Source organism: Euphorbia lathyris, chromosome 1, assembly GCF_963576675.1.
Source record: "Euphorbia lathyris chromosome 1, ddEupLath1.1, whole genome shotgun sequence".
Classification (NCBI taxonomy): Eukaryota; Viridiplantae; Streptophyta; class Magnoliopsida; order Malpighiales; family Euphorbiaceae; genus Euphorbia; species Euphorbia lathyris.
In genome coordinates, this window is record NC_088910.1 from 136515897 (window position 1) to 136532002 (window position 16106).

General features: G+C 47.6%; 47 non-coding genes across 47 annotated transcripts; all 47 read left to right on the forward strand.

The window, feature by feature from the left end:
- Positions 1-190: 190 nt before the first annotated feature.
- Positions 191-309, forward strand: LOC136214025 (5S ribosomal RNA). Its single transcript, XR_010681124.1, has one exon. It is a non-coding gene; the product is annotated as a 5S ribosomal RNA (ribosomal RNA).
- A 259-nt stretch (positions 310-568) lies between these two features.
- Positions 569-687, forward strand: LOC136215559 (5S ribosomal RNA). Its single transcript, XR_010682598.1, has one exon. It is a non-coding gene; the product is annotated as a 5S ribosomal RNA (ribosomal RNA).
- A 182-nt stretch (positions 688-869) lies between these two features.
- Positions 870-988, forward strand: LOC136212248 (5S ribosomal RNA). The gene has a single exon (XR_010679414.1). It is a non-coding gene; the product is annotated as a 5S ribosomal RNA (ribosomal RNA).
- A 260-nt stretch (positions 989-1248) lies between these two features.
- Positions 1249-1367, forward strand: LOC136211957 (5S ribosomal RNA). Its single transcript, XR_010679139.1, has one exon. It is a non-coding gene; the product is annotated as a 5S ribosomal RNA (ribosomal RNA).
- Positions 1368-1704: 337 nt separating this feature from the next.
- On the forward strand, positions 1705-1823 carry LOC136215560 (5S ribosomal RNA). Its single transcript, XR_010682599.1, has one exon. It is a non-coding gene; the product is annotated as a 5S ribosomal RNA (ribosomal RNA).
- A 182-nt stretch (positions 1824-2005) lies between these two features.
- LOC136212249 (5S ribosomal RNA) lies at positions 2006-2124 on the forward strand. The gene has a single exon (XR_010679415.1). It is a non-coding gene; the product is annotated as a 5S ribosomal RNA (ribosomal RNA).
- A 260-nt stretch (positions 2125-2384) lies between these two features.
- LOC136215561 (5S ribosomal RNA) lies at positions 2385-2503 on the forward strand. The gene has a single exon (XR_010682600.1). It is a non-coding gene; the product is annotated as a 5S ribosomal RNA (ribosomal RNA).
- Positions 2504-2685: 182 nt separating this feature from the next.
- On the forward strand, positions 2686-2804 carry LOC136212250 (5S ribosomal RNA). Its single transcript, XR_010679416.1, has one exon. It is a non-coding gene; the product is annotated as a 5S ribosomal RNA (ribosomal RNA).
- Positions 2805-3064: 260 nt separating this feature from the next.
- On the forward strand, positions 3065-3183 carry LOC136211530 (5S ribosomal RNA). The gene has a single exon (XR_010678730.1). It is a non-coding gene; the product is annotated as a 5S ribosomal RNA (ribosomal RNA).
- Positions 3184-3442: 259 nt separating this feature from the next.
- Positions 3443-3561, forward strand: LOC136211531 (5S ribosomal RNA). The gene has a single exon (XR_010678731.1). It is a non-coding gene; the product is annotated as a 5S ribosomal RNA (ribosomal RNA).
- Positions 3562-3820: 259 nt separating this feature from the next.
- On the forward strand, positions 3821-3939 carry LOC136214026 (5S ribosomal RNA). The gene has a single exon (XR_010681125.1). It is a non-coding gene; the product is annotated as a 5S ribosomal RNA (ribosomal RNA).
- Positions 3940-4199: 260 nt separating this feature from the next.
- On the forward strand, positions 4200-4318 carry LOC136215257 (5S ribosomal RNA). Its single transcript, XR_010682304.1, has one exon. It is a non-coding gene; the product is annotated as a 5S ribosomal RNA (ribosomal RNA).
- A 182-nt stretch (positions 4319-4500) lies between these two features.
- On the forward strand, positions 4501-4619 carry LOC136214027 (5S ribosomal RNA). The gene has a single exon (XR_010681126.1). It is a non-coding gene; the product is annotated as a 5S ribosomal RNA (ribosomal RNA).
- Positions 4620-4879: 260 nt separating this feature from the next.
- LOC136215258 (5S ribosomal RNA) lies at positions 4880-4998 on the forward strand. The gene has a single exon (XR_010682305.1). It is a non-coding gene; the product is annotated as a 5S ribosomal RNA (ribosomal RNA).
- Positions 4999-5180: 182 nt separating this feature from the next.
- LOC136214028 (5S ribosomal RNA) lies at positions 5181-5299 on the forward strand. The gene has a single exon (XR_010681127.1). It is a non-coding gene; the product is annotated as a 5S ribosomal RNA (ribosomal RNA).
- A 260-nt stretch (positions 5300-5559) lies between these two features.
- Positions 5560-5678, forward strand: LOC136212964 (5S ribosomal RNA). The gene has a single exon (XR_010680100.1). It is a non-coding gene; the product is annotated as a 5S ribosomal RNA (ribosomal RNA).
- A 182-nt stretch (positions 5679-5860) lies between these two features.
- LOC136214740 (5S ribosomal RNA) lies at positions 5861-5979 on the forward strand. The gene has a single exon (XR_010681814.1). It is a non-coding gene; the product is annotated as a 5S ribosomal RNA (ribosomal RNA).
- A 259-nt stretch (positions 5980-6238) lies between these two features.
- On the forward strand, positions 6239-6357 carry LOC136215708 (5S ribosomal RNA). The gene has a single exon (XR_010682741.1). It is a non-coding gene; the product is annotated as a 5S ribosomal RNA (ribosomal RNA).
- A 260-nt stretch (positions 6358-6617) lies between these two features.
- Positions 6618-6736, forward strand: LOC136213874 (5S ribosomal RNA). Its single transcript, XR_010680971.1, has one exon. It is a non-coding gene; the product is annotated as a 5S ribosomal RNA (ribosomal RNA).
- Positions 6737-6918: 182 nt separating this feature from the next.
- On the forward strand, positions 6919-7037 carry LOC136213754 (5S ribosomal RNA). The gene has a single exon (XR_010680859.1). It is a non-coding gene; the product is annotated as a 5S ribosomal RNA (ribosomal RNA).
- A 260-nt stretch (positions 7038-7297) lies between these two features.
- Positions 7298-7416, forward strand: LOC136215736 (5S ribosomal RNA). The gene has a single exon (XR_010682768.1). It is a non-coding gene; the product is annotated as a 5S ribosomal RNA (ribosomal RNA).
- A 260-nt stretch (positions 7417-7676) lies between these two features.
- LOC136211532 (5S ribosomal RNA) lies at positions 7677-7795 on the forward strand. Its single transcript, XR_010678732.1, has one exon. It is a non-coding gene; the product is annotated as a 5S ribosomal RNA (ribosomal RNA).
- Positions 7796-7977: 182 nt separating this feature from the next.
- Positions 7978-8096, forward strand: LOC136214300 (5S ribosomal RNA). The gene has a single exon (XR_010681392.1). It is a non-coding gene; the product is annotated as a 5S ribosomal RNA (ribosomal RNA).
- A 259-nt stretch (positions 8097-8355) lies between these two features.
- LOC136211533 (5S ribosomal RNA) lies at positions 8356-8474 on the forward strand. Its single transcript, XR_010678733.1, has one exon. It is a non-coding gene; the product is annotated as a 5S ribosomal RNA (ribosomal RNA).
- A 182-nt stretch (positions 8475-8656) lies between these two features.
- Positions 8657-8775, forward strand: LOC136211814 (5S ribosomal RNA). Its single transcript, XR_010679003.1, has one exon. It is a non-coding gene; the product is annotated as a 5S ribosomal RNA (ribosomal RNA).
- Positions 8776-8958: 183 nt separating this feature from the next.
- On the forward strand, positions 8959-9077 carry LOC136211815 (5S ribosomal RNA). Its single transcript, XR_010679005.1, has one exon. It is a non-coding gene; the product is annotated as a 5S ribosomal RNA (ribosomal RNA).
- A 182-nt stretch (positions 9078-9259) lies between these two features.
- LOC136211534 (5S ribosomal RNA) lies at positions 9260-9378 on the forward strand. The gene has a single exon (XR_010678734.1). It is a non-coding gene; the product is annotated as a 5S ribosomal RNA (ribosomal RNA).
- A 259-nt stretch (positions 9379-9637) lies between these two features.
- Positions 9638-9756, forward strand: LOC136212092 (5S ribosomal RNA). The gene has a single exon (XR_010679267.1). It is a non-coding gene; the product is annotated as a 5S ribosomal RNA (ribosomal RNA).
- A 182-nt stretch (positions 9757-9938) lies between these two features.
- LOC136214301 (5S ribosomal RNA) lies at positions 9939-10057 on the forward strand. Its single transcript, XR_010681393.1, has one exon. It is a non-coding gene; the product is annotated as a 5S ribosomal RNA (ribosomal RNA).
- A 259-nt stretch (positions 10058-10316) lies between these two features.
- LOC136211535 (5S ribosomal RNA) lies at positions 10317-10435 on the forward strand. The gene has a single exon (XR_010678735.1). It is a non-coding gene; the product is annotated as a 5S ribosomal RNA (ribosomal RNA).
- A 182-nt stretch (positions 10436-10617) lies between these two features.
- On the forward strand, positions 10618-10736 carry LOC136212019 (5S ribosomal RNA). The gene has a single exon (XR_010679198.1). It is a non-coding gene; the product is annotated as a 5S ribosomal RNA (ribosomal RNA).
- A 182-nt stretch (positions 10737-10918) lies between these two features.
- LOC136211536 (5S ribosomal RNA) lies at positions 10919-11037 on the forward strand. Its single transcript, XR_010678736.1, has one exon. It is a non-coding gene; the product is annotated as a 5S ribosomal RNA (ribosomal RNA).
- Positions 11038-11219: 182 nt separating this feature from the next.
- On the forward strand, positions 11220-11338 carry LOC136212251 (5S ribosomal RNA). The gene has a single exon (XR_010679417.1). It is a non-coding gene; the product is annotated as a 5S ribosomal RNA (ribosomal RNA).
- Positions 11339-11520: 182 nt separating this feature from the next.
- Positions 11521-11639, forward strand: LOC136212252 (5S ribosomal RNA). The gene has a single exon (XR_010679418.1). It is a non-coding gene; the product is annotated as a 5S ribosomal RNA (ribosomal RNA).
- Positions 11640-11897: 258 nt separating this feature from the next.
- LOC136211537 (5S ribosomal RNA) lies at positions 11898-12016 on the forward strand. The gene has a single exon (XR_010678737.1). It is a non-coding gene; the product is annotated as a 5S ribosomal RNA (ribosomal RNA).
- A 259-nt stretch (positions 12017-12275) lies between these two features.
- On the forward strand, positions 12276-12394 carry LOC136212965 (5S ribosomal RNA). The gene has a single exon (XR_010680101.1). It is a non-coding gene; the product is annotated as a 5S ribosomal RNA (ribosomal RNA).
- Positions 12395-12576: 182 nt separating this feature from the next.
- LOC136211538 (5S ribosomal RNA) lies at positions 12577-12695 on the forward strand. The gene has a single exon (XR_010678738.1). It is a non-coding gene; the product is annotated as a 5S ribosomal RNA (ribosomal RNA).
- Positions 12696-12877: 182 nt separating this feature from the next.
- Positions 12878-12996, forward strand: LOC136212253 (5S ribosomal RNA). The gene has a single exon (XR_010679419.1). It is a non-coding gene; the product is annotated as a 5S ribosomal RNA (ribosomal RNA).
- A 182-nt stretch (positions 12997-13178) lies between these two features.
- Positions 13179-13297, forward strand: LOC136211539 (5S ribosomal RNA). Its single transcript, XR_010678739.1, has one exon. It is a non-coding gene; the product is annotated as a 5S ribosomal RNA (ribosomal RNA).
- Positions 13298-13556: 259 nt separating this feature from the next.
- On the forward strand, positions 13557-13675 carry LOC136212093 (5S ribosomal RNA). Its single transcript, XR_010679268.1, has one exon. It is a non-coding gene; the product is annotated as a 5S ribosomal RNA (ribosomal RNA).
- Positions 13676-13857: 182 nt separating this feature from the next.
- LOC136214302 (5S ribosomal RNA) lies at positions 13858-13976 on the forward strand. Its single transcript, XR_010681394.1, has one exon. It is a non-coding gene; the product is annotated as a 5S ribosomal RNA (ribosomal RNA).
- A 259-nt stretch (positions 13977-14235) lies between these two features.
- On the forward strand, positions 14236-14354 carry LOC136211541 (5S ribosomal RNA). The gene has a single exon (XR_010678741.1). It is a non-coding gene; the product is annotated as a 5S ribosomal RNA (ribosomal RNA).
- A 182-nt stretch (positions 14355-14536) lies between these two features.
- On the forward strand, positions 14537-14655 carry LOC136211817 (5S ribosomal RNA). Its single transcript, XR_010679007.1, has one exon. It is a non-coding gene; the product is annotated as a 5S ribosomal RNA (ribosomal RNA).
- A 182-nt stretch (positions 14656-14837) lies between these two features.
- On the forward strand, positions 14838-14956 carry LOC136211542 (5S ribosomal RNA). The gene has a single exon (XR_010678742.1). It is a non-coding gene; the product is annotated as a 5S ribosomal RNA (ribosomal RNA).
- A 182-nt stretch (positions 14957-15138) lies between these two features.
- LOC136212254 (5S ribosomal RNA) lies at positions 15139-15257 on the forward strand. Its single transcript, XR_010679420.1, has one exon. It is a non-coding gene; the product is annotated as a 5S ribosomal RNA (ribosomal RNA).
- Positions 15258-15439: 182 nt separating this feature from the next.
- LOC136212256 (5S ribosomal RNA) lies at positions 15440-15558 on the forward strand. Its single transcript, XR_010679421.1, has one exon. It is a non-coding gene; the product is annotated as a 5S ribosomal RNA (ribosomal RNA).
- Positions 15559-15816: 258 nt separating this feature from the next.
- On the forward strand, positions 15817-15935 carry LOC136211543 (5S ribosomal RNA). The gene has a single exon (XR_010678743.1). It is a non-coding gene; the product is annotated as a 5S ribosomal RNA (ribosomal RNA).
- Positions 15936-16106: the final 171 nt, after the last annotated feature.

Sequence of the window (16106 nt, forward strand, 5' to 3'; positions counted from 1 at the left end):
GGCGGGCCCAAATTTTTTTGCAACGTGCATTTTTTAATTATTTAATTTTTTTTTCACCATGGCGTGCACGTTTTCGAGGCGGGGGTCAGTGTTTGGGGTCCGGGGGCTTGTGCATGCACGTGAAGGATGAGCATACGGGAGAAAGGGGCGCCCAGTATGGAATATATGCTTAGTTTTTGCATGGGATGACGGGTGCGATCATACCAGCACTAATGTACCGGATCCCATCAGAACTCCGAAGATAAACGTGCTTGGGCGAGAGTAGTACTAAGATGGGTGACCTCTTGGGAAGTCCTCGTGTTGCACCCCCAAACTTTTTTGCAACGTGCATTTTTTAATTATTTAATTTTTTTTCACCATGGCGTGCACGTTTTCGAGGCGGGCCCAAACTTTTTTGCAACGTGCATTTTTTAATTATTTAATTTTTTTTTTCACCATGGCGTGCACGTTTTCGAGGCGGGGGTCAGTGTTTGGGGTCCGGGGGCTTGTGCATGCACGTGAAGGATGAGCATACGGGAGAAAGGGGCGCCCAGTATGGAATATATGCTTAGTTTTTGCATGGGATGACGGGTGCGATCATACCAGCACTAATGCACCGTATCCCATCAGAACTCTGAAGATAAACGTGCTTGGGCGAGAGTAGTACTAAGATGGGTGACCTCTTGGGAAGTCCTCGTGTTGCACCCCCAAACTTTTTTGCAACGTGCATTTTTTAATTATTTAATTTTTTTTTCACCATGGCGTGCACGTTTTCGAGGCGGGGGTCAGTGTTTGGGGTCCGGGGGCTTGTGCATGCACGTGAAGGATGAGCATACGGGAGAAAGGCGCGCCCAGTATGGAATATATGCTTAGGTTTTGCATGGGATGACGGGTGCGATCATACCAGCACTAATGCACCGGATCCCATCAGAACTCCGAAGTCAAACGTGCTTGGGCGAGAGTAGTACTAAGATGGGTGACCTCTTGGGAAGTCCTCGTGTTGCACCCCCAAACTTTTTTGCAACGTGCATTTTTTAATTATTTAATTTTTTTTTCACCATGGCGTGCACGTTTTCGAGGCGGGCCCAAACTTTTTTGCAACGTGCATTTTTTAATTATTTAATTTTTTTTTTCACCATGGCGTGCACGTTTTCGAGGCGGGGGTCAGTGTTTGGGGTCCGGGGGCTTGTGCATGCACGTGAAGGATGAGCATACGGGAGAAAGGGGCGCCCAGTATGAAATATATGCTTAGTTTTTGCATGGGATGACGGGTGTGATCATACCAGCACTAATGCACCGGATCCCATCAGAACTCCGAAGTTAAACGTGCTTGGGCGAGAGTAGTACTAAGATGGGTGACCTCTTGGGAAGTCCTCGTGTTGCACCCCCAAACTTTTTTGCAACGTGCATTTTTTAATTATTTAATTTTTTTTTCACCATGGCGTGCACGTTTTCGAGGCGGGCCCAAACTTTTTTGCAACGTGCATTTTTTAATTATTTAATTTTTTTTTCACCATGGCGTGCACGTTTTCGAGGCGGGCCCAAACTTTTTTGCAACGTGCATTTTTTAATTATTTAATTTTTTTTTTCACCATGGCGTGCACGTTTTCGAGGCGGGGGTCAGTGTTTGGGGTCCGGGGGCTTGTGCATGCACGTGAAGGATGAGCATACGGGAGAAAGGGGCGCCCAGTATGGAATATATGCTTAGTTTTTGCATGGGATGACGGGTGCGATCATACCAGCACTAATGCACCGTATCCCATCAGAACTCTGAAGATAAACGTGCTTGGGCGAGAGTAGTACTAAGATGGGTGACCTCTTGGGAAGTCCTCGTGTTGCACCCCCAAACTTTTTTGCAACGTGCATTTTTTAATTATTTAATTTTTTTTTCACCATGGCGTGCACGTTTTCGAGGCGGGGGTCAGTGTTTGGGGTCCGGGGGCTTGTGCATGCACGTGAAGGATGAGCATACGGGAGAAAGGGGCGCCCAGTATGGAATATATGCTTAGGTTTTGCATGGGATGACGGGTGCGATCATACCAGCACTAATGCACCGGATCCCATCAGAACTCCGAAGTCAAACGTGCTTGGGCGAGAGTAGTACTAAGATGGGTGACCTCTTGGGAAGTCCTCGTGTTGCACCCCCAAACTTTTTTGCAACGTGCATTTTTTAATTATTTAATTTTTTTTTCACCATGGCGTGCACGTTTTCGAGGCGGGCCCAAACTTTTTTGCAACGTGCATTTTTTAATTATTTAATTTTTTTTTTCACCATGGCGTGCACGTTTTCGAGGCGGGGGTCAGTGTTTGGGGTCCGGGGGCTTGTGCATGCACGTGAAGGATGAGCATACGGGAGAAAGGGGCGCCCAGTATGGAATATATGCTTAGTTTTTGCATGGGATGACGGGTGCGATCATACCAGCACTAATGCACCGTATCCCATCAGAACTCTGAAGATAAACGTGCTTGGGCGAGAGTAGTACTAAGATGGGTGACCTCTTGGGAAGTCCTCGTGTTGCACCCCCAAACTTTTTTGCAACGTGCATTTTTTAATTATTTAATTTTTTTTTCACCATGGCGTGCACGTTTTCGAGGCGGGGGTCAGTGTTTGGGGTCCGGGGGCTTGTGCATGCACGTGAAGGATGAGCATACGGGAGAAAGGCGCGCCCAGTATGGAATATATGCTTAGGTTTTGCATGGGATGACGGGTGCGATCATACCAGCACTAATGCACCGGATCCCATCAGAACTCCGAAGTCAAACGTGCTTGGGCGAGAGTAGTACTAAGATGGGTGACCTCTTGGGAAGTCCTCGTGTTGCACCCCCAAACTTTTTTGCAACGTGCATTTTTTAATTATTTAATTTTTTTTTCACCATGGCGTGCACGTTTTCGAGGCGGGCCCAAACTTTTTTGCAACGTGCATTTTTTAATTATTTAATTTTTTTTTTCACCATGGCGTGCACGTTTTCGAGGCGGGGGTCAGTGTTTGGGGTCCGGGGGCTTGTGCATGCACGTGAAGGATGAGCATACGGGAGAAAGGGGCGCCCAGTATGAAATATATGCTTAGTTTTTGCATGGGATGACGGGTGCGATCATACCAGCACTAATGCACCGGATCCCATCAGAACTCCGAAGTTAAACGTGCTTGGGCGAGAGTAGTACTAAGATGGGTGACCTCTTGGGAAGTCCTCGTGTTGCACCCCCAAACTTTTTTGCAACGTGCATTTTTTAATTATTTAATTTTTTTTTCACCATGGCGTGCACGTTTTCGAGGCGGGCCCAAACTTTTTTGCAACGTGCATTTTTTAATTATTTAATTTTTTTTTCACCATGGCGTGCACGTTTTCGAGGCAGGGGTCAGTGTTTGGAGTCCGGGGGCTTGTGCATGCACGTGAAGGATGAGCATACGGGAGAAAGGGGCGCCCAGTATGGAATATATGCTTAGTTTTTGCATGGGATGACGGGTGCGATCATACCAGCACTAATGCACCGGATCCCATCAGAACTCCGAAGTTAAACGTGCTTGGGCGAGAGTAGTACTAAGATGGGTGACCTCTTGGGAAGTCCTCGTGTTGCACCCCCAAACTTTTTTGCAACGTGCATTTTTTAATTATTTAATTTTTTTTTCACCATGGCGTGCACGTTTTCGAGGCGGGCCCAAATTTTTTTGCAACGTGCATTTTTTAATTATTTAATTTTTTTTTCACCATGGCGTGCACGTTTTCGAGGCGGGGGTCAGTGTTTGGGGTCCGGGGGCTTGTGCATGCACGTGAAGGATGAGCATACGGGAGAAAGGGGCGCCCAGTATGGAATATATGCTTAGTTTTTGCATGGGATGACGGGTGCGATCATACCAGCACTAATGTACCGGATCCCATCAGAACTCCGAAGATAAACGTGCTTGGGCGAGAGTAGTACTAAGATGGGTGACCTCTTGGGAAGTCCTCGTGTTGCACCCCCAAACTTTTTTGCAACGTGCATTTTTTAATTATTTAATTTTTTTTTCACCATGGCGTGCACGTTTTCGAGGCGGGCCCAAACTTTTTTGCAACGTGCATTTTTTAATTATTTAATTTTTTTTTTCACCATGGCGTGCACGTTTTCGAGGCGGGGGTCAGTGTTTGGGGTCCGGGGGCTTGTGCATGCACGTGAAGGATGAGCATACGGGAGAAAGGGGCGCCCAGTATGGAATATATGCTTAGTTTTTGCATGGGATGACGGGTGCGATCATACCAGCACTAATGCACCGTATCCCATCAGAACTCCGAAGATAAACGTGCTTGGGCGAGAGTAGTACTAAGATGGGTGACCTCTTGGGAAGTCCTCGTGTTGCACCCCCAAACTTTTTTGCAACGTGCATTTTTTAATTATTTAATTTTTTTTTCACCATGGCGTGCACGTTTTCGAGGCGGGGGTCAGTGTTTGGGGTCCGGGGGCTTGTGCATGCACGTGAAGGATGAGCATACGGGAGAAAGGGGCGCCCAGTATGGAATATATGCTTAGTTTTTGCATGGGATGACGGGTGCGATCATACCAGCACTAATGTACCGGATCCCATCAGAACTCCGAAGATAAACGTGCTTGGGCGAGAGTAGTACTAAGATGGGTGACCTCTTGGGAAGTCCTCGTGTTGCACCCCCAAACTTTTTTGCAACGTGCATTTTTTAATTATTTAATTTTTTTTTCACCATGGCGTGCACGTTTTCGAGGCGGGCCCAAACTTTTTTGCAACGTGCATTTTTTAATTATTTAATTTTTTTTTTCACCATGGCGTGCACGTTTTCGAGGCGGGGGTCAGTGTTTGGGGTCCGGGGGCTTGTGCATGCACGTGAAGGATGAGCATACGGGAGAAAGGGGCGCCCAGTATGGAATATATGCTTAGTTTTTGCATGGGATGACGGGTGCGATCATACCAGCACTAATGCACCGTATCCCATCAGAACTCCGAAGATAAACGTGCTTGGGCGAGAGTAGTACTAAGATGGGTGACCTCTTGGGAAGTCCTCGTGTTGCACCCCCAAACTTTTTTGCAACGTGCATTTTTTAATTATTTAATTTTTTTTTCACCATGGCGTGCACGTTTTCGAGGCGGGGGTCAGTGTTTGGGGTCCGGGGGCTTGTGCATGCACGTGAAGGATGAGCATACGGGAGAAAGGGGCGCCCAGTATGGAATATATGCTTAGTTTTTGCATGGGATGACGGGTGCGATCATACCAGCACTAATGTACCGGATCCCATCAGAACTCCGAAGATAAACGTGCTTGGGCGAGAGTAGTACTAAGATGGGTGACCTCTTGGGAAGTCCTCGTGTTGCACCCCCAAACTTTTTTGCAACGTGCATTTTTTAATTATTTAATTTTTTTTTCACCATGGCGTGCACGTTTTCGAGGCGGGCCCAAACTTTTTTGCAACGTGCATTTTTTAATTATTTAATTTTTTTTTTCACCATGGCGTGCACGTTTTCGAGGCGGGGGTCAGTGTTTGGGGTCCGGGGGCTTGTGCATGCACGTGAAGGATTAGCATACGGGAGAAAGGGGCGCCCAGTATGGAATATATGCTTAGTTTTTGCATGGGATGACGGGTGCGATCATACCAGCACTAATGCACCGGATCCCATCAGAACTCCGAAGATAAACGTGCTTGGGCGAGAGTAGTACTAAGATGGGTGACCTCTTGGGAAGTCCTCGTGTTGCACCCCCAAACTTTTTTGCAACGTGCATTTTTTAATTATTTAATTTTTTTTTCACCATGGCGTGCACGTTTTCGAGGCGGGGGTCAGTGTTTGGGGTCCGGGGGCTTGTGCATGCACGTGAAGGATGAGCATACGGGAGAAAGGGGCGCCCAGTATGGAATATATGCTTAGTTTTTGCATGGGATGACGGGTGCGATCATACCAGCACTAATGCACCGGATCCCATCAGAACTCCGAAGTTAAACGTGCTTGGGTGAAAGTAGTACTAAGATGGGTGACCTCTTGGGAAGTCCTCGTGTTGCACCCCCAAACTTTTTTGCAACGTGCATTTTTTAATTATTTAATTTTTTTTTCACCATGGCGTGAACGTTTTCGAGGCGGGCCCAAACTTTTTTGCAACGTGCATTTTTTAATTATTTAATTTTTTTTTCACCATGGCGTGCACGTTTTCGAGGCGGGGGTCAGTGTTTGGGGTCCGGGGGCTTGTGCATGCACGTGAAGGATGAGCATACGGGAGAAAGGGGCGCCCAGTATGGAATATATGCTTAGTTTTTGCATGGGATGACGGGTGCGATCATACCAGCACTAATGCACCGTATCGCATCAGAACTCCGAAGATAAACGTGCTTGGACGAGAGTAGTACTAAGATGGGTGACCTCTTGGGAAGTCCTCGTGTTGCACCCCCAAACTTTTTTGCAACGTGCATTTTTTAATTATTTAATTTTTTTTTCACCATGGCGTGCACGTTTTCGAGGCGGGCCCAAACTTTTTTGCAACGTGCATTTTTTAATTATTTAATTTTTTTTTTCACCATGGCGAGCACGTTTTCGAGGCGGGGGTCAGTGTTTGGGGTCCGGGGGCTTGTGCATGCACGTGAAGGATGAGCATACGGGAGAAAGGGGCGCCCAGTATGGAATATATGCTTAGTTTTTGCATGGGATGACGGGTGCGATCATACCAGCACTAATGCACCGGTTCCCATCAGAACTCCGAAGTTAAACGTGCTTGGGCGAGAGTAGTACTAAGATGGGTGACCTCTTGGGAAGTCCTCGTGTTGCACCCCCAAACTTTTTTGCAACGTGCATTTTTTAATTATTTAATTTTTTTTTCACCATGGCGTGCACGTTTTCGAGACGGGGGTCAGTGTTTGGGGTCCGGGGGCTTGTGCATGCACGTGAAGGATGAGCATACGGGAGAAAGGGGCGCCCAGTATGGAATATATGCTTAGTTTTTGCATGGGATGACGGGTGCGATCATACCAGCACTAATGCACCGGATCCCATCAGAACTCCGAAGTCAAACGTGCTTGGGCGAGAGTAGTACTAAGATGGGTGACCTCTTGGGAAGTCCTCGCGTTGCACCCCCAAACTTTTTTGCAACGTGCATTTTTTAATTATTTAATTTTTTTTTCACCATGGCGTGCACGTTTTCGAGGCGGGCCCAAACTTTTTTGCAACGTGCATTTTTTAATTATTTAATTTTTTTTTTCACCATGGCGTGCACGTTTTCGAGGCGGGGGTCAGTGTTTGGGGTCCGGGGGCTTGTGCATGCACGTGAAGGATGAGCATACGGGAGAAAGGGGCGCCCAGTATGGAATATATGCTTAGTTTTTGCATGGGATGACGGGTGCCATCATACCAGCACTAATGCACCGGATCCTATCAGAACTCCGAAGTTAAACGTGCTTGGGCGAGAGTAGTATTAAGATGTGTGACCTCTTGGGAAGTCCTCGTGTTGCACCCCCAAACTTTTTTGCAACGTGCATTTTTTAATTATTTAATTTTTTTTTCACCATGGCGTGCACGTTTTCGAGGCGGGCCCAAACTTTTTTGCAACGTGCATTTTTTAATTATTTAATTTTTTTTTTCACCATGGCGTGCACGTTTTCGAGGCGGGGGTCAGTGTTTGGGGTCCGGGGGCTTGTGCATGCACGTGAAGGATGAGCATACGGGAGAAAGGGGCGCCCAGTATGGAATATATGGTTAGTTTTTGCATGGGATGACGGGTGCGATCATACCAGCACTAATGCACCGGATCCCATCAGAACTCCGAAGTTAAACGTGCTTGGGCGAGAGTAGTACTAAGATGGGTGACCTCTTGGGAAGTCCTCGTGTTGCACCCCCAAACTTTTTTGCAACGTGCATTTTTTAATTATTTAATTTTTTTTTCACCATGGCGTGCACGTTTACGAGGCGGAGGTCAGTGTTTGGGGTCCGGGGGCTTGTGCATGCACGTGAAGGATGAGCATACGGGAGAAAGGGGCGCCCAGTATGGAATATATGCTTAGTTTTTGCATGGGATAACGGGTGCCATCATACCAGCACTAATGCACCGGATCCCATCAGAACTCCGAAGCTAAACGTGCTTGGGCGAGAGTAGTACTAAGATGGGTGACCTCTTGGGAAGTCCTCGTGTTGCACCCCCAAACTTTTTTGCAACGTGCATTTTTTAATTATTTAATTTTTTTTTCACCATGGCGTGCACGTTTTCGAGGCGGGCCCAAACTTTTTTGCAACGTGCATTTTTTAATTATTTAATTTTTTTTTCACCATGGCGTGCACGTTTTCGAGGCGGGGGTCAGTGTTTGGGGTCCGGGGGCTTGTGCATGCACGTGAAGGATGAGCATACGGGAGAAAGGGGCGTCCAGTATGGAATATATGCTTAGTTTTTGCATGGGATGACGGGTGCGATCATACCAGCACTAATGCACCGGATCCCATCAGAACTCCGAAGTTAAACGTGCTTGGGCGAGAGTAGTACTAAGATGGGTGACCTCTTGGGAAGTCCTCGTGTTGCACCCCCAAACTTTTTTGCAACGTGCATTTTTTAATTATTTAATTTTTTTTTCACCATGGCGTGCACGTTTACGAGGCGGGGGTCAGTGTTTGGGGTCCGGGGGCTTGTGCATGCACGTGAAGGATGAGCATACGGGAGAAAGGGGCGCCCAGTATGGAATATATGCTTAGTTTTTGCATGGGATGACGGGTGCGATCATACCAGCACTAATGCACCGGATCCCATCAGAACTCCGAAGCTAAACGTGCTTGGGCGAGAGTAGTACTAAGATGGGTGACCTCTTGGGAAGTCCTCGTGTTGCACCCCCAAACTTTTTTGCAACGTGCATTTTTTAATTATTTAATTTTTTTTTCACCATGGCGTGCACGTTTACGAGGCGGAGGTCAAGTGTTTGGGGTCCGGGGGCTTGTGCATGCACGTGAAGGATGAGCATACGGGAGAAAGGGGCGCCCAGTATGGAATATATGCTTAGTTTTTGCATGGGATGACGGGTGCGATCATACCAGCACTAATGCACCGGATCCCATCAGAACTCCGAAGCTAAACGTGCTTGGGCGAGAGTAGTACTAAGATGGGTGACCTCTTGGGAAGTCCTCGTGTTGCACCCCCAAACTTTTTTGCAACGTGCATTTTTTAATTATTTAATTTTTTTTTCACCATGGCGTGCACGTTTTCGAGACGGGGGTCAGTGTTTGGGGTCCGGGGGCTTGTGCATGCACGTGAAGGATGAGCATACGGGAGAAAGGGGCGCCCAGTATGGAATATATGCTTAGTTTTTGCATGGGATGACGGGTGCGATCATACCAGCACTAATGCACCGGATCCCATCAGAACTCCGAAGTTAAACGTGCTTGGGCGAGAGTAGTACTAAGATGGGTGACCTCTTGGGAAGTCCTCGTGTTGCACCCCCAAACTTTTTTGCAACGTGCATTTTTTAATTATTTAATTTTTTTTCACCATGGCGTGCACGTTTTCGAGGCGGGCCCAAACTTTTTTGCAACGTGCATTTTTTAATTATTTAATTTTTTTTTTCACCATGGCGAGCACGTTTTCGAGGCGGGGGTCAGTGTTTAGGGTCCGGGGGCTTGTGCATGCACGTGAAGGATGAGCATACGGGAGAAAGGGGCGCCCAGTATGGAATATATGCTTAGTTTTTGCATGGGATGACGGGTGCGATCATACCAGCACTAATGCACCGGATCCCATCAGAACTCCGAAGTGAAACGTGCTTGGGCGAGAGTAGTACTAAGATGGGTGACCTCTTGGGAAGTCCTCGTGTTGCACCCCCAAACTTTTTTGCAACGTGCATTTTTTAATTATTTAATTTTTTTTTCACCATGGCGTGCACGTTTACGAGGCGGAGGTCAGTGTTTGGGGTCCGGGGGCTTGTACATGCACGTGAAGGATGAGCATACGGGAGAAAGGGGCGCCCAGTATGGAATATATGCTTAGTTTTTGCATGGGATAACGGGTGCCATCATACCAGCACTAATGCACCGGATCCCATCAGAACTCCGAAGCTAAACGTGCTTGGGCGAGAGTAGTACTAAGATGGGTGACCTCTTGGGAAGTCCTCGTGTTGCACCCCCAAACTTTTTTGCAACGTGCATTTTTTAATTATTTAATTTTTTTTTCACCATGGCGTGCACGTTTTCGAGGCGGGCCCAAACTTTTTTGCAACGTGCATTTTTTAATTATTTAATTTTTTTTTCACCATGGCGTGCACGTTTTCGAGGCGGGGGTCAGTGTTTGGGGTCCGGGGGCTTGTGCATGCACGTGAAGGATGAGCATACGGGAGAAAGGGGCGTCCAGTATGGAATATATGCTTAGTTTTTGCATGGGATGACGGGTGCGATCATACCAGCACTAATGCACCGGATCCCATCAGAACTCCGAAGTTAAACGTGCTTGGGCGAGAGTAGTACTAAGATGGGTGACCTCTTGGGAAGTCCTCGTGTTGCACCCCCAAACTTTTTTGCAACGTGCATTTTTTAATTATTTAATTTTTTTTTCACCATGGCGTGCACGTTTACGAGGCGGGGGTCAGTGTTTGGGGTCCGGGGGCTTGTGCATGCACGTGAAGGATGAGCATACGGGAGAAAGGGGCGCCCAGTATGGAATATATGCTTAGTTTTTGCATGGGATGACGGGTGCGATCATACCAGCACTAATGCACCGGATCCCATTAGAACTCCGAAGCTAAACGTGCTTGGGCGAGAGTAGTACTAAGATGGGTGACCTCTTGGGAAGTCCTCGTGTTGCACCCCCAAACTTTTTTGCAACGTGCATTTTTTAATTATTTAATTTTTTTTTCACCATGGCGTGCACGTTTTCGAGGCGGGGGTCAGTGTTTGGGGTCCGGGGGCTTGTGCATGCACGTGAAGGATGAGCATACGGGAGAAAGGGGCGTCCAGTATGGAATATATGCTTAGTTTTTGCATGGGATGACGGGTGCGATCATACCAGCACTAATGCACCGGATCCCATCAGAACTCCGAAGTTAAACGTGCTTGGGCGAGAGTAGTACTAAGATGGGTGACCTCTTGGGAAGTCCTCGTGTTGCACCCCCAAACTTTTTTGCAACGTGCATTTTTTAATTATTTAATTTTTTTTTTCACCATGGCGTGCACGTTTACGAGGCGGGGTCAGTGTTTGGGGTCCGGGGGCTTGTGCATGCACGTGAAGGATGAGCATACGGGAGAAAGGGGCGCCCAGTATGGAATATATGCTTAGTTTTTGCATGGGATGACGGGTGCGATCATACCAGCACTAATGCACCGGATCCCATCAGAACTCCGAAGTCAAACGTGCTTGGGCGAGAGTAGTACTAAGATGGGTGACCTCTTGGGAAGTCCTCGTGTTGCACCCCCAAACTTTTTTGCAACGTGCATTTTTTAATTATTTAATTTTTTTTTTCACCATGGCGTGCACGTTTACGAGGCGGGGTCAGTGTTTGGGGTCCGGGGGCTTGTGCATGCACGTGAAGGATGAGCATACGGGAGAAAGGGGCGCCCAGTATGGAATATATGCTTAGTTTTTGCATGGGATGACGGGTGCGATCATACCAGCACTAATGCACCGGATCCCATCAGAACTCCGAAGTCAAACGTGCTTGGGCGAGAGTAGTACTAAGATGGGTGACCTCTTGGGAAGTCCTCGTGTTGCACCCCCAAACTTTTTTGCAACGTGCATTTTTTAATTATTTAATTTTTTTTCACCATGGCGTGCACGTTTTCGAGGCGGGCCCAAACTTTTTTGCAACGTGCATTTTTTAATTATTTAATTTTTTTTTCACCATGGCGTGCACGTTTTCGAGGCGGGGGTCAGTGTTTGGGGTCCGGGGGCTTGTGCATGCACGTGAAGGATGAGCATACGGGAGAAAGGGGCGCCCAGTATGGAATATATGCTTAGTTTTTGCATGGGATGACGGGTGCGATCATACCAGCACTAATGCACCGGATCCCATCAGAACTCCGAAGTTAAACGTGCTTGGGCGAGAGTAGTACTAAGATGGGTGACCTCTTGGGAAGTCCTCGTGTTGCACCCCCAAACTTTTTTGCAACGTGCATTTTTTAATTATTTAATTTTTTTTTCACCATGGCGTGCACGTTTTCGAGGCGGGCCCAACCTTTTTTACAACGTGCATTTTTTAATTATTTAATTTTTTTTTCACCATGGCGTGCACGTTTTCGAGGCGGGGGTCAGTGTTTGGGGTCCGGGGGCTTGTGCATGCACGTGAAGGATGAGCATACGGGAGAAAGGGGCGCCCAGTATGGAATATATGCTTAGTTTTTGCATGGGATGACGGGTGCGATCATACCAGCACTAATGCACCGGATCCCATCAGAACTCCGAAGATAAACGTGCTTGGGCGAGAGTAGTACTAAGATGGGTGACCTCTTGGGAAGTCCTCGTGTTGCACCCCCAAACTTTTTTGCAACGTGCATTTTTTAATTATTTAATTTTTTTTTCACCATGGCGTGCACGTTTTCGAGGCGGGGGTCAGTGTTTGGGGTCCGGGGGCTTGTGCATGCACGTGAAGGATGAGCATACGGGAGAAAGGGGCGTCCAGTATGGAATATATGCTTAGTTTTTGCATGGGATGACGGGTGCGATCATACCAGCACTAATGCACCGGATCCCATCAGAACTCCGAAGTTAAACGTGCTTGGGCGAGAGTAGTACTAAGATGGGTGACCTCTTGGGAAGTCCTCGTGTTGCACCCCCAAACTTTTTTGCAACGTGCATTTTTTAATTATTTAATTTTTTTTTTCACCATGGCGTGCACGTTTACGAGGCGGGGTCAGTGTTTGGGGTCCGGGGGCTTGTGCATGCACGTGAAGGATGAGCATACGGGAGAAAGGGGCGCCCAGTATGGAATATATGCTTAGTTTTTGCATGGGATGACGGGTGCGATCATACCAGCACTAATGCACCGGATCCCATCAGAACTCCGAAGTCAAACGTGCTTGGGCGAGAGTAGTACTAAGATGGGTGACCTCTTGGGAAGTCCTCGTGTTGCACCCCCAAACTTTTTTGCAACGTGCATTTTTTAATTATTTAATTTTTTTTTCACCATGGCGTGCACGTTTTCGAGACGGGGGTCAGTGTTTGGGGTCCGGGGGCTTGTGCATGCACGTGAAGGATGAGCATACGGGAGAAAGGGGCGCCCAGTATGGAATATATGCTTAGTTTTTGCATGGGATGACGGGTGCGATCATACCAGCACTAATGCACCGGATCCCATCAGAACTCCGAAGTTAAACGTGCTTGGGCGAGAGTAGTACTAAGATGGGTGACCTCTTGGGAAGTCCTCGTGTTGCACCCCCAAACTTTTTTGCAACGTGCATTTTTTAATTATTTAATTTTTTTTCACCATGGCGTGCACGTTTTCGAGGCGGGCCCAAACTTTTTTGCAACGTGCATTTTTTAATTATTTAATTTTTTTTTTCACCATGGCGAGCACGTTTTCGAGGCGGGGGTCAGTGTTTAGGGTCCGGGGGCTTGTGCATGCACGTGAAGGATGAGCATACGGGAGAAAGGGGCGCCCAGTATGGAATATATGCTTAGTTTTTGCATGGGATGACGGGTGCGATCATACCAGCACTAATGCACCGGATCCCATCAGAACTCCGAAGTGAAACGTGCTTGGGCGAGAGTAGTACTAAGATGGGTGACCTCTTGGGAAGTCCTCGTGTTGCACCCCCAAACTTTTTTGCAACGTGCATTTTTTAATTATTTAATTTTTTTTTCACCATGGCGTGCACGTTTACGAGGCGGAGGTCAGTGTTTGGGGTCCGGGGGCTTGTGCATGCACGTGAAGGATGAGCATACGGGAGAAAGGGGCGCCCAGTATGGAATATATGCTTAGTTTTTGCATGGGATAACGGGTGCCATCATACCAGCACTAATGCACCGGATCCCATCAGAACTCCGAAGCTAAACGTGCTTGGGCGAGAGTAGTACTAAGATGGGTGACCTCTTGGGAAGTCCTCGTGTTGCACCCCCAAACTTTTTTGCAACGTGCATTTTTTAATTATTTAATTTTTTTTTCACCATGGCGTGCACGTTTTCGAGGCGGGCCCAAACTTTTTTGCAACGTGCATTTTTTAATTATTTAATTTTTTTTTCACCATGGCGTGCACGTTTTCGAGGCGGGGGTCAGTGTTTGGGGTCCGGGGGCTTGTGCATGCACGTGAAGGATGAGCATACGGGAGAAAGGGGCGTCCAGTATGGAATATATGCTTAGTTTTTGCATGGGATGACGGGTGCGATCATACCAGCACTAATGCACCGGATCCCATCAGAACTCCGAAGTTAAACGTGCTTGGGCGAGAGTAGTACTAAGATGGGTGACCTCTTGGGAAGTCCTCGTGTTGCACCCCCAAACTTTTTTGCAACGTGCATTTTTTAATTATTTAATTTTTTTTTCACCATGGCGTGCACGTTTACGAGGCGGGGGTCAGTGTTTGGGGTCCGGGGGCTTGTGCATGCACGTGAAGGATGAGCATACGGGAGAAAGGGGCGCCCAGTATGGAATATATGCTTAGTTTTTGCATGGGATGACGGGTGCGATCATACCAGCACTAATGCACCGGATCCCATCAGAACTCCGAAGCTAAACGTGCTTGGGCGAGAGTAGTACTAAGATGGGTGACCTCTTGGGAAGTCCTCGTGTTGCACCCCCAAACTTTTTTGCAACGTGCATTTTTTAATTATTTAATTTTTTTTTCACCATGGCGTGCACGTTTTCGAGGCGGGGGTCAGTGTTTGGGGTCCGGGGGCTTGTGCATGCACGTGAAGGATGAGCATACGGGAGAAAGGGGCGTCCAGTATGGAATATATGCTTAGTTTTTGCATGGGATGACGGGTGCGATCATACCAGCACTAATGCACCGGATCCCATCAGAACTCCGAAGTTAAACGTGCTTGGGCGAGAGTAGTACTAAGATGGGTGACCTCTTGGGAAGTCCTCGTGTTGCACCCCCAAACTTTTTTGCAACGTGCATTTTTTAATTATTTAATTTTTTTTTTCACCATGGCGTGCACGTTTACGAGGCGGGGTCAGTGTTTGGGGTCCGGGGGCTTGTGCATGCACGTGAAGGATGAGCATACGGGAGAAAGGGGCGCCCAGTATGGAATATATGCTTAGTTTTTGCATGGGATGACGGGTGCGATCATACCAGCACTAATGCACCGGATCCCATCAGAACTCCGAAGTCAAACGTGCTTGGGCGAGAGTAGTACTAAGATGGGTGACCTCTTGGGAAGTCCTCGTGTTGCACCCCCAAACTTTTTTGCAACGTGCATTTTTTAATTATTTAATTTTTTTTTTCACCATGGCGTGCACGTTTACGAGGCGGGGTCAGTGTTTGGGGTCCGGGGGCTTGTGCATGCACGTGAAGGATGAGCATACGGGAGAAAGGGGCGCCCAGTATGGAATATATGCTTAGTTTTTGCATGGGATGACGGGTGCGATCATACCAGCACTAATGCACCGGATCCCATCAGAACTCCGAAGTCAAACGTGCTTGGGCGAGAGTAGTACTAAGATGGGTGACCTCTTGGGAAGTCCTCGTGTTGCACCCCCAAACTTTTTTGCAACGTGCATTTTTTAATTATTTAATTTTTTTTCACCATGGCGTGCACGTTTTCGAGGCGGGCCCAAACTTTTTTGCAACGTGCATTTTTTAATTATTTAATTTTTTTTTCACCATGGCGTGCACGTTTTCGAGGCGGGGGTCAGTGTTTGGGGTCCGGGGGCTTGTGCATGCACGTGAAGGATGAGCATACGGGAGAAAGGGGCGCCCAGTATGGAATATATGCTTAGTTTTTGCATGGGATGACGGGTGCGATCATACCAGCACTAATGCACCGGATCCCATCAGAACTCCGAAGTTAAACGTGCTTGGGCGAGAGTAGTACTAAGATGGGTGACCTCTTGGGAAGTCCTCGTGTTGCACCCCCAAACTTTTTTGCAACGTGCATTTTTTAATTATTTAATTTTTTTTTCACCATGGCGTGCACGTTTTCGAGGCGGGCCCAACCTTTTTTACAACGTGCATTTTTTAATTATTTAATTTTTTTTTCACCATGGCGTGCACGTTTTCGAGGCGGGGGTCAGTGTTTGGGGTCCG